Below are 13,043 nucleotides of genomic sequence, written 5' to 3'. Positions count from 1 at the left end.
CCCTCAGGCTGAGAAGCTTTGATTCTCTCTCTGATTACTGTCTTTCAAAATCCCTCAGATGTATCCATTTCTAACAAGAAATAACTAGCAGGTGAAAGATCCAGTTAAATAAAGAATCTGAAGTGCACTCTTACACTTCAATCTGAAATATGCATTATTAATCACAAAAATGATTGTTGCATAATCAGTAAAGCTGGAAACACACAAGCTGCACGGCCTTGTCCTCTGAACAAGTTTTATTAATATTCTGCTTTAACAAACATTGTAGTATGAAGGCATCATTTCCTTAAGTTTTCAAATGTATGGCACAGACAAAAGGAGAAAAGAACAGATCCATAAGCAAATTCAGCATTTAAATGGCAGAATAACAAAAAGAGGCATGTATTAACCTATTTAGCCACTAGCATATATCAGAAGACATTTTGCAAGCAACAGACTACATTTATTTGCATTTAAGTAAAAACATATTTTTGATCAAGAAAAATTACATTTTTCTGACTTTCCTGTATATCACAAATGTTAGGGTAAGGCAAATCCTTGATGATTCATATGATAAAAACCCTATTTCCCAAGAAAATATATCCAACATATTCTGCTAACTTCGTAATTTTAAAAGCAAAGCAGACATGCACTGCATATAGAGAAATGTCTTTTTTTTAATCAAGTGCATAAAGCAGAACAGTGTTAATTCACAAAGAGGCTTTTCAGTGCTTCATAGAAAGATTTACAATTAGCTGCAGTGAATATGTGACCCAATATTACAGACAGAGTCTCAGACGTCTCCTTTGTAAGCTTCTATGAAAGGAAACTTGTCCATCATCAAAGCAGTCACTCACTGGAGGAACAATAGATTGTTGCTCCTAACTCTAGAATGAGCACTTTTAAAAATTGGAACTATTACATTAAAAGCATATTTTGATGCTATGTATGCAAACACCACTAATGTAGGGCTTCTATTCTCTACCTGCCACACGCTGTGATAAAATTTGAGTTCTTAAAATCTATGCTATGGTGCAATTACTCCATTTCTGATATTAATTCTTTGCAGAGACTACTTCCCTGTACTTCTGTAGCTCTAGCAAAATCAATAGTACCGCATTCAGGGTGCACTGGTCCAGCAGTATTTAAAGAAGTTGAAGAACTCACATTGCCCAAATGAACAAAAATCATTTATTTATTTATTAAAAAACGCTAAACCAATTCTACCCTAGAGTCACATGAAGGAAGGAAGGAAGAAGGGAAGAAAGGAAAAGAGAGAGGGAGGGAGGGAGGAAAACAAAGCCACAGAGTCATGTCTGAAAATTGGACTGTTAAGATTTAATCAACTCATACATTTTCTTATTCTACACTACCTGCCTTGGCTTCACACTTTGCTGCAGCATCCTCAGGCAAATCTTCTACCACTTCAAAGAATTGTTGCTGCCAGCAGACCAAGGTTAAGCAAGAATGGCAATGAAATTAGTCACGGGTTAGAACAGACGCTAGTGAAGTATTTTTGTCGTTAATTATTTTTAATATCAGTCAGTCTTCACAAGAAGCATGAGGATTCTCTTCTCGTTTTTTAAATATTTTAATGCTGCCCTCCATTCAGTCTCTTGTCAATCTTCTTTCTCTGCTCCTTGATGAAACTAAAATTTGCTTGTCAGAGGGGTAGAGGATATACTGTGGTTCTTAAACAGTGTACGTGGGAGAGTGTGATACCAGCATGCATGTTCAGCCTAAGCCTTGAACATATAGGGCCTGATCCTCAGCTCAACTGATGACAAATGTATACCAGCTGGGGTTCGGGTCCCTTCTGTATTCTAGAGGAATTTGAAAAGCATAAAGCGTTTGATTTTCCAAACACATTTTCTGCTTTATGAAGGAGTTGCCCTACCTCTGCTAGGCAAAGGCCTTCAATCTCTCTCTTTTTAAAGGGAATACACAAAAGGAGAATTAATGCTAGTTACCTAATGAATTTATTCTCTCACCTCCAAGCCACTAATTCTTCCTTTATGAAAGGCTGTTTGAAGAAAAAACATCTGATATGGAAATGTGCTGTATGAAATGTGCTGTATGCGGCTGATACCCAGCCTCAAGTCCTTTGCTTATCGAATTTTAATCAACCAGAAACAACAAATGAAGAGACAGCAGGAAAATGACATATAGCAAGAGATACCTTCTGTCAAGCTAACAGAGACAGGAGAGTCAAGAGGCACAGGAGCTTCAAAGGGAATGAGAAGTCCAACATAGCAAGTATAGTACGACCCTGGTGATGTATTAAAATGAAGTAGCTGGATGCATTGCATCTGAGCTCTTGCTCCTTTCAAAACTGATCAACACTCATGTTAAACATCCATTAGTCTTCAAACAGAAATCTTTTATAAATGAGCCCTTCCCCATCTTCCCTAATGCTATTGTCATGAAGGGTTCAAGACACTATAGGAAGTGACAGTCAACAATATCCCCCTGATCTTCAAGGAGCTTTATAGCTCCTGTGTGAGAAATACAAAAGAACAGTTTGCTTGAAGATGCTAGGCAGCATTGCCAGAGGCCATGCTCATATGGACAAGCCTGGGGCTCCTGTTTTACTCTCAAATCCTTGCTTGTCCTGTCACCATTTCCAATCAGCCTGCACATGCCAGCAGCAATCAAACTGTATAGCTGCTAGTGCATGCATTTAGGGGCATAGTCTGCTCACAGCTACATCTAGGTAAGTCCATTATCGCTAATAATCAAAACAGGGCTGACTCCTTCCAGTCTTCATTTTTTGCAAGCCAATAAATAATTATTTCAGTGTTTGTGCATATTCAAGAAAAAAAGAACAGAACCCAGACTATTTTTTTCAATGGCTAATTGTCTTTAAAAGCAGCTGAAATGTAGTCTGTAGAACATCAAACCCTGGACCCATGCTGTGAGCTCCCTCAGTGTTGTGTACCGTGTATCAATTTAATTTACAGTACAGTTGAAAAGTGTACATTAAAACCCCCACTTTTATTTGAACGCAGCACTTGCTGGCAGAACAAATGACATATGGTGAAACATTCTTAACCAAATAACTGTTAATTGCATTTTTTTAAAACCATGCATATGCAGAAGAAAATATAATGAGGGCTGACACAAGGAACAGTGAAGTTGTTAAAGCCATGAGCCATATTTAAAGATAAGCTGGATGCTTAATACCTGTTATCCTCCATTACCCACAAGTTCAACAAAACATTAACTGCCCACAGGTACTTTAATACTTATCTGAAATACTAATTTTTAGGCATGCAGCCTCAATTCGCAGAGGTCAGAATATAATCTATTTTATAAACTACACTAGGTCATGTGGTAGCAGTTTCAATCACAGTCTATACCACCAGCTGATCCACTGCAAAGTAGATGCTAATCATATTTTAGATTTAAAGAGATCTAGAGTGGGCAAAAGACATTTCTATTCAGTGAACAAAGGAGCAACGAGGTCCCAAAACATCAAGCCTGTACAGTTAAAGCACGAGTCTGAGTCTATCATGCACTAAAAAGATCCTGTTAGCTTTTTTCTTAGCTCAAAGGTGGCAGTAATCAGGGTCTCCCAAACTCTAAATATTTTGCATTGGCACATCCAGTCAGAAGTTCCTACTGACAGTCCTGGAAGTGGCAGGAGGTGGCAGCCTGCAGTACCTTCGCTCTTTTGGGTAGGCTGGAACAGTTGCTCCTTTAAAGTCCTAAGATCAGCTGTTCTCTGTGGATTATAACATTTCTTTGCAATGTTCATGCTCTCAAAACAAATCCCCCAAACATATCCCAGAGAATAGCAGGTTGGGGGGGGGGGGGGGGGGAGGGGGAGTCCCATTCCCATAGATCACCCTGAATAATGCACCATAAGTGGGAAACGAGTCAGGAGGCTAACAATAAGGGGGTGGGGGTGGAAACTAGCTCTGATCTGGTCTGCTGGTTCAAAAGAAGTTGCTATAATTGCAGAGACAATGCAAAAAATGTTAGAACTGGGACACCACAACTAAAGTTGGGAAGCTCCGTTTCTTTTAAACAGGTTTACAGAACAAAATGCAACCAAGAATTAAGAGGAAACAAAGCAAAGATTCATTTTCCCTGACCTCCCTCCCCCTCCCATCCATCCCACTGAGCACATTTTTGGTGCTCTTTCCGCTGATAGTCAGAATGATGCCATACGATGCCAATGACTGCCGGTCGAGTTTCACCCCATTGTTCTCTTCTCCTATCGTTCCTGTGTGACAGGAGAAAAAACACATGGCTAATTAAATACAAACCCAAAATCTTCATAGACCCAAATGTCTACTTTTGTCCTTTTAAGCACAGTTGTCTAACATGCTGGCTTCCAAAAACTACACAGAACATAGGCATCACATAACCTCTGGGAAATAAGATGTCATGATTTCTATAGTGTCTCCAATATGGAGAGCTCTTCGGAGTGGTGTAGCCAGTCAGGAGTCTTCATGCTAAGAAAACCTTCACAAGATTAATGCTGGTTTCTGCCCCATGAACTAACTACTAAATTAGTCCACATGTCTCTCCATACTTGTAAATATTGTGTGTCACATTTTGTGCCTAGGCTATTAGATAAGAAGAGCTCTGGTCCAATCCTGTTCAGCAGTTATTCTTGCTCATCTTTCAAATCTGTGCCATGACACTACTATGGGAATGATGGCCCTTTCTGCCCTTCCATAAGTATTTCACAACAAAGTTAAAGATTGCAATTTACGTCCACTACACTGAGTACACACAGGTAAAGACCACAACATTTCTGTTCTTCAGCTTGCAATGCCCATGAGCCATGAGCACACTTCTCCTCCTCCTCTGTTACAGTGAGTCTGCCTGCGATTCCCAGAGGCACAACTGACTGTTCACACAGGGGCTTACTGTTTTCTCCTTGAAGCCAGGACTTGTCCCCTTCTCCTGCCCTTAGATTCATAGTCCACAGGGCTGCAAATATAACAGCTGGTTTGTGTACACTGAAAAATACCATGGCTTTTCTACACAAGGAACAAACTGTCTTTTCCCTTTGCAAACACCACTTCACGGATCCCCTGTGCTAATGCCGTGTAGGTATTTGCTAACCTGGCTCCTCAAATGGACATAAAATAAAGGCACTAACATAAATAAAGGCAATAACAAAATGGATGGGAGGACACCAACCAACCACAGGAGCCCTGAGGCTGTAGTCTCAGCTGTATTTTAACTCACAGTTGTGATGGATGCTACAGATTATCATTTCTTTCTTCACCACAATGCTGAGTAACAAGCCTTCAGTTTCTTGATACCAACAGCAGGTTTGCTGGGATTTTTAGTACACATTTTGGTGACCAGTCCTTGGAAAAATCTGAAAATAATACCCGGCAACTCTGCCAGAGGTATCTGCTTGGCTCTAAATGACCCAAGAAAGGATCATACCTTTGAAATTTAGCAAATTGATCAATCTGGTTTTGTATGGACCCTCTGCTTGTAATTAAAGCAAAGAGGCAGAATAGTCTAGAGGCTTGCGCAAAGTTGGGAGCAGCTGAGTCCTTAGTTCTAATCCTGGATCTTCCATTAAAATATTCTGTAGCACTGGTTCTCAACCAGGGGTCTGTGGTCCCCTGGGAGACTGTGAGCAGGTTTCAGTGGGTCTGCCTGGCCCCATGCGGGGAAGAGCCACCTTGGCCCCCCAGGGCTAAGGTGAGTGCCGAGGAAGGGGCAGGGGTGAGCCCACCCCACCTGTCCCGCTTGTGGGTGGCACTGAGGACCGGACTCTGCACTGCTGCTGCTCAGGTGAATAGGGCCCTGGGGCTCCCCACTGCTAAGCCATACCCACCACACCAGGGGCTGTGCAGGCAGGGCTGGGGAGCTGGGCCATGGTGTTCCTACAGCATGCTGGGAGTGGCGGGGGGGGGGCTTCAGGAAGAAAGAGGTTGAGAAACCATGCTCTGTAGCACTAGGCAAGCCACTCTGGCTCTCTGACCAGCATTTCCCCTTTGTGGAAAGGAGGTAATACTGCCATGGTTCACCTTGTAAATGAGAGGATTAATTAGCTAGAAGCAGGGCTAAGTACTACATCTTTTTATTATCATCATCATCACCATCTCACCTACCTCAAATACAATTAGGTGACATCACCCCAAATATATTGAGGTGTATATGTATTTTGTGAGAAATCATGGTGTGAAAGACTGAAACATCTTGCAGATTGGGTGAAAGCTGTTATGACTGTCAAATATACGTATTTTTAAATCAATGGTGGTATTAACCTTTCGATCAATTGTTTAATGACAAGCATTCTACCCTTTTAATGCAATGCATAATCAGAAACTAATAAATGGTGAGAAAAAGGAAGACGTACATAAGTAATATTTTGATTTTTGAGGTGCTTTATTTTTTGCTTCAGTAGTTTTTAATGGGGATCCTATCAGCCATATTTCTCTCTCTCCAGCAGTATGGCAGTGTATTGTCAAGATACTGACAAGGACAAAGGGGTACACACAGACATAAGACCTTGTTTTTTAAATCTTGGTGACACAGCTGCCACTGTTGTAAAGCTTCTATATTCGGTCTTGAGCTACATGAAATCCCATTACAAGCATAAATAACCCATCTTGCTGTATATGATATTGGCATCTTATAACAGTCCTACACAGAGGGAGAGGTGTGCATTAATGCTTCAGAACTTCACAACTTTGTTAGGGATCAAAATTGCTTTGTGTAATTGGGGTGTGCAACGGAATTTGGTATCTCCTGCAGCTTACTCATTTTTATCTATGCGTCAGGCTGCTTATGTCTACAAGCCTAACTATTCTCTCCCATTTCGGCTGCAATAACAATCATCACGTATGTACTTCTGCAATGGCACTATCACTCAGTATATAAAGCAGTAAAGCTCAAAAAGGCAGCTCACTGACTTCAGCCTTGTTTTTACAGCAGTCTAGTTAGAAGTGACTTCAGGCATTGTAGAGCCAAGGGCAATAAAACCCTCCTGACACAAACCTGTTGTTCCCAGAATATAGATCTCAGAGAACTGAACTAAATTCCAACCAGTATAAATTGCTTGTCATTTTCCTAAGCAATGACAAAAAATGTTCACTCAGTTACTCTTCCATTACTTATATTGCTGCTGTCTAGGGTTTTGATCATATGAGACTGTGCACTGTCTAAATCAGTTACAGTTGTAGCATGGTATCATAACATTTATTTGACAATTAAAGTCCAATAGATAGCTTTATGCTTTGTGGACTGTAAGTCATGTTAGCTGAGAAAAATAATAAACGTATCTTTTTCCTTCTAGTCTATGTTTCTTTTTCCGGTTTTCTATATTCTAATGATGGTTGTGACACCTTTCTTTCTTTCCCCCCTCCCCCAGATGGACCCAGTATGGATATGAATTCTTGAAGTGAAAACACTTGTCATTAGATACTTACCTATTAGTTAATCTTCTGGCTGGCTTTCTGTAGATTCATTTATACTTTCAACCTGGCTATTCATTTCAGCTGAAAATAAAACAATAAGGCTGTCAAACTTCAGTCAAAATTTACCATGACAAGTGAGAGATGCTTCTAACCTACAAGAACAGCATTCAGTCTTTACACAAAAACACTCAATAGTGTAAGTCTGTGAAGATGTATCTTATATGAGACCACTCTAATTTACAATAATAATTAAACCATTTTGAACAGATCGGTAACATGATACATTTCAAAACTACTAAAGATACCAGCTTTGCATCAAGATTCCTCCAGACTTTGGGACTAGCTCTGAATTTCCAAAATCTCCATAGCAGACCAAACTGAAACCTTGGATTCAAGCACCTTTAAGCTTTTAATAAAATTTGGGTCTGGATCTTGATGAGAAAATTGGAGCCATTTGTGGACTGTCTCTATATATTTAGGTGCTAAAAGCAATCCTAGCGCATATGGTACAGGAGATGAGTACATGAGATATGAGCTGCACCTGAATACAGTGGAACGATTTCAGGATAGACTTTCTATGCTGTTTTTTTTAACTGCCTTATTTTTATGGGTCTCAAATGGGATTCACTTTTTGAAGCTGATGGTACCCCTAATTGTTTGGTATGGGTACATTTTTGTAAATTGATCATTGCCTTTTGCAAGCAGCTCTCTGGAAAAGCGTGAGACCTGCTTGAAAATTTTGAAAGAGGGGAGTGGGGAAGAGTGTAGCTGAAAGTGCAACTGCTTGGACCCAAGCAGCATGAATATCCTTCTGAATCAACATCATGTCAATACACCTTTTAGGATTTTGATGAATTATTTCATCACATATATTCAGAGCAGACATGTTAATTGCTCATTTGATGTATACCATGAATGTGTCTGAAGAAGAATATTCAGCCCAGATTATGGAGCTATACTGCAAAAATGTGTTATCTATGTTTTGGGTATTATTTTTATAAGTATTTGAATAGCAAATATGAAATGCTTAATTAAGGAAAGGGATCTTTGTGCACAGGCATTAGCAGTGTTTTAAAACCTCAGTGTCAGCCAACTTAATTTGGTTGTTAACAAAGGACCTGGTTCATATTTCAGACTGCTTACAAATTGAATTTGTGAATGAATAGAAGCTGAGACCTGTCAGAGTGAAGCATCAAAAACAAGTAATGCCTTTTAAGTTACAAGCAGCCAATCATATGCATGCAATGCACAGTTATACCCAGGTGGCCATTTATGGAACATCAATAAATGCAGGCTCTGAAGATACTTCTAGCCAACCCTCCCTAAGACAAACTGAAATTTATAATAAATATTCCAGGTTATAGCACAGGGTGATCTGGGAGGCCCACAGGGCTACATCTGGGTCATGGAATAACTACCCATTGGTGGGTGGAGGAAATCCAACCCATGGAGATAGGCGGTCCTGAAATTGGGTAAATATTACTGCCAGGAAGAAATCTTAAATTCCCTCAACAGAGGACACAGCACAAATACTGATTCCATGGAAAATCCTGAGAAGAGCTAAGAACTTGCCTGTCTTGTTGAAGTCCCTTACGGGTGTTAGTACATCCTGCTCTGGTAGGTGGGAGTTTGGGATAATGTTCAACTCCCTTGAATTTAATAGGAATTTTGTGAAATTATTCAGTGGTTTCAAGGTTTCACCCCAGTTGGGAGGCCTTTTAAAACCAGCTCTTTAGAAGTGTTATCAAAGAGGTAGGTTAAGAGCCTTGTAACACCTACCAGAAGTACCAAACTGTAAACCCAAGGCTCAGCATCTCTGGGACACATGAGCATTTGAGTGAAGCTCAACATATCTTGAACCACCTACTCCCTAGTCAGGAATGGCATTTTTTTATTAATATAGATGAAATACAGATCTCTTCTGGATTTCTCTCTATATATTTATTTCAAAATTGGTCCTTTATATTTGTACAGTTCTTTATCATTCCTCTGACTTTTCTCCTTTTGGCTGTGGGCTCTTTTGTGGCTCTCAACATCTCTAAAGAAAAATTTAGCCCTACAAGTGAATGTACAACAAGAAGAAGAGAGAAAAAACTATAGGGTAACTAAACATATATAGAGAGTATGTTACTAATGGCACGGCAACCTCCATAGGGTGCATCCTTAACAGAAGGTGAAATTAGTTACTGAAGGCCAGCCAGCCAGAATCACAGCTTGCAACATAAACATGAAAGGCAGATATAAGGGGAGAAAGGGATTTTTAATTTTATTCTGAAAGATTGTCTGTTGTAGTCAGAAGACAGGGTAGGGTGGCACCTCAGTGCCTAACTCATTCAGAAAGGTACAGCTTTTGTAGGCTATTCTAAAAATGTTATAAATGAACATGCAGAGAACAGGGGTACTCAAAGGAAAGAAATAAAGTCATTTAAATACAAAAGATAGGGAAAAGGAAAGGGCAGTACTGAGAGAGGTGAAATGAAAGAAAGGTATTGATATCTCGATTCCAACGAGAGCAGGATCAGGCTATTATTCTCCAGCACAGTTAGTTTCACCAGACCTTTCCTAATCAATGTTGAATTCTTTTCATATACAGATTTTTTTTATATAACACATTTGTATGCATTCCCAGGTTATTGTGGAAAGAATGATATTCACTTTGGGTTAGAGTTAAAATTTTGCCGTGATGAAATATGCATTCCTTTTTACATGATAGTTATTTGTTAAAGTTTACTATATGGAAAGAATAAGATTTGTGATGTCCTTTACAACTCACTTCCTTGCTTTTATAATTTTATAGGTTTTTTTGTAAGTGATGTGACAGCTAAGTATGCCGTTTTTACTTGGAAGCACTAACTATTTTTCAAACAAGGTTCTTGGCTCTGGAATTTCCTAAAGTATCTTTTAATCTTCCCCCCCACCTCCCTGCCCCCTTTCTATTGTGGCAATAATATTGTGCAGTCTTCTAAAAAACTGAAATAAAAGGAATGAATGAATTTATTTTTAAAGAAGTGAACAGAGTGACAAAGCTAATAATGGCTGGGAACCAACATCCATATTCTCCTTGTATGCTTTGAAACTTTGCTGGAAAAAAATCTGCCAGCAGAAAAGCAGACTGAGAAGTAGATTACCTGAGGTGTATTCCAGAATCATTAAAACTACTAATCAGTGAGAATGTGCTGGATACAAGCAATGCATCACCCCAGGTTCTTTGCACTGGTTGCTGACAGATTTTGCAACAGTAGGATATAGCTCTCTATATACATACACAAACACAGACAAGGTTTCCCTCTGCTTCTGTCAGCTTTAATGAAGGAAAATCATGCCCAGATTTCAAATAATGTTAATTTATTAAATATATTAGTATTGCCATCCTTGAAAACTGCCCACAAGATGAGCCAATATTTAAATAGATCTAATCCATCTGTTTAAACTATCTGCATTTATAAAGCTCTTAGCACTGTGGCCTCTTACAGAAAATTAAACAAAAACAAGAGAGTCAGGCTGCCAAGGGGTAGCTAGTAAAATTTTCTTAGATTGTCCATTGGGAAGTAATAAGCCCTCCTGGGGCTAGTGGAATGGGGCCGAGACACTTTACAGGATAATTAAAAGGAGCCATTTCTAATCTTAAATAGCACTTGATTTATCCAAACTTAAAAAAAATCAATGAGACTTAATCCTTAAAACAGCAAAAGGTTTGGATGTCTTTTAAGTTAATTGTGTCTGTATTTGGGAGCACCTGGAACAAATTATAGTTATGGAGAAGCAACCATTTCTCCCAGTATCATAATTCTTGTCTACAGCATTTGGATGTGTGCAGAAATGCTTTGCTCTTCTCTCTCCTGCAGACCTCATGAAGTACACAGGAGCAGAACAACTTCGAAGATAAGAGTTTAAACAAAGGTTCATGCTGGGCTCACGTACATCTTCAGTCTACCTTTCAATAGATAGCATATGGCTAAATCAGTTGTTTTCTGATACAGCATGTAACACACTGGCTACGTGATCATACTTCACTCCAGTGGTAAATGCCAGGAAAAGATGCTACAGGGGTATATGTTCTTTTTCCAGAAGATGTTCTTTTTCCAGATCTTGGTTTTCCTTTCCTTTTTGAAAATAAACCAAAAGCCTGACAATCAAAGCACTTACCATCACTGCGTGTTTTTCTTTTTTGTTCCATAGGTCCAGGGTTGTGGCATCGCAGTTACTATTTAAATAATAGCAGTTTCTTGTACCTTTTTTTTTGTTGTTCCTGAACACTTGCTCCTTGTACCATCTGATATCAAAATCAGATAGTGTTTCAAATGTTGTGGTGGGATGCGTTGTCATGGGTGGAGAGAAGGGCACAAAGCAGCATTTGGGTATAAACCAATGTTGCCAAATGAAGCACATCAGCGCCGAGATTTATCCCAACACAGCCGATCCACTTCAATGGGCTACACGGACCTCGCCCACTGTCCCACAGGGTTAGGCCCGTGTTGCTCCCAGGAGCTGCTGGGGCCCAATCTTGCAAGACAACACTAAAGGTACGTTTCTGTAAGCAGGGGATGCTGCCTGCCCAGGGAGGCTGGAGAGTGTGCGCATCTCTGGGCTGCCTGTACTCTCTCACCTTAAAGATGTCTGCTGAAAAACAGTGACACAAACTCATACTGCTTATGTCACGTCCACAAATTTTTATGATGTGACAAGGGGCATGGATGTCTTTTTGCTTGGCTTTTCTGACACCATAAAAATGTTTATGGTGGCACAAAGGCAGCATCTATTTCCAGCCTTATATACCTTGCAACCTTTTTTTTTTAACCCTTCCTGAAAAGGAATAATTTTTAATCGTTGAATGTCAAGCAGTACATACTGGGCATATCTACACCTGCATTCACCATGCAATAAATGTTTTTTAAGCCAGCATCTATACGTTCAGCCGTTAAAGCACTGACTTGGGCCTAAAGCAAGGCATCTACATGTGCACTACTGCGCAGTAACTAATTGGGTATAAATTTGATACCTGCATGATGTAGGTATCAAATGTATGCCCAAGTTGGTGTAGGCTGCCATATTTACTGTGCAGTATGGGTGTGCATGTGTAGATGCGCGCCCATACTGCACAGTAATTTTTGGTTACTGTGCAGTAATTTAAATTACTGTGCAGTAAATGTGCATGTGTAAATGCGCCCACTGTGTGTATTAAATAAATGTGTGTGGGGGAGCAGGGAATCCAAATCAGTCTTAACTATAGAGAGGCTACCAAAATAAACTGTGACTAGTGGTCAGTGCCTTACAACTCCAAAAATGCCGCCACTACATGTGTAGGAGTCAAATTAGCTGTCAGCCAGAAAAGAACCATTACATATTTTTATTAAGCTACAAAAGCCAGTCCAGAATAATACCCTGATAGCCATCTATAGGGCTTGTCTCTAAAATGTTCTGAGCACAAGGACTTTGATTTAACACTAAGCTCACTTAGCTACGCATTTGAACTCAGTGCTACCACTCTCAGGATCTGGGTCCTGGGGTTAGCAGCTTGCAGGACCAAACCCAGGTCTGTTAGCTAAAAGACTGTGCACGTTTATAGGACTATCTGCGGTCTTGCCACTAGCAGGCAACAGGAAGTCAAAGGAATAAGTGTGGGTCGCATTAACATTTTTTGTGGCATTTCTCAAATGTTAACTTATT

The 13,043-nt window shown here is 39.8% G+C and overlaps 1 long non-coding RNA gene across 1 annotated transcript in view; it reads right to left on the bottom strand.

The window, feature by feature from the left end:
- Positions 1 to 217: 217 nt before the first annotated feature.
- Positions 218 to 13,043, bottom strand: part of LOC102388231 — a 37,695-nt gene continuing 24,869 nt past the window's right edge. Inside the window, exons 3-4 of the long non-coding RNA XR_325296.3 lie at positions 7,389 to 7,457; positions 218 to 4,207 (exon numbers count right to left, since the gene is read on the bottom strand). This is a non-coding gene — a long non-coding RNA (uncharacterized LOC102388231). The remainder of the gene's footprint in view (positions 4,208 to 7,388; positions 7,458 to 13,043) is intronic.

This window comes from Alligator sinensis, unplaced genomic scaffold (genome assembly GCF_000455745.1).
Source record: "Alligator sinensis unplaced genomic scaffold, ASM45574v1 scaffold972_1, whole genome shotgun sequence".
NCBI lineage: Eukaryota > Metazoa > Chordata > Crocodylia > Alligatoridae > Alligator > Alligator sinensis.
The sequence above is the reverse complement of the archived record's forward strand: the minus strand, read 5'-3'. Positions and strand labels throughout refer to the sequence as shown.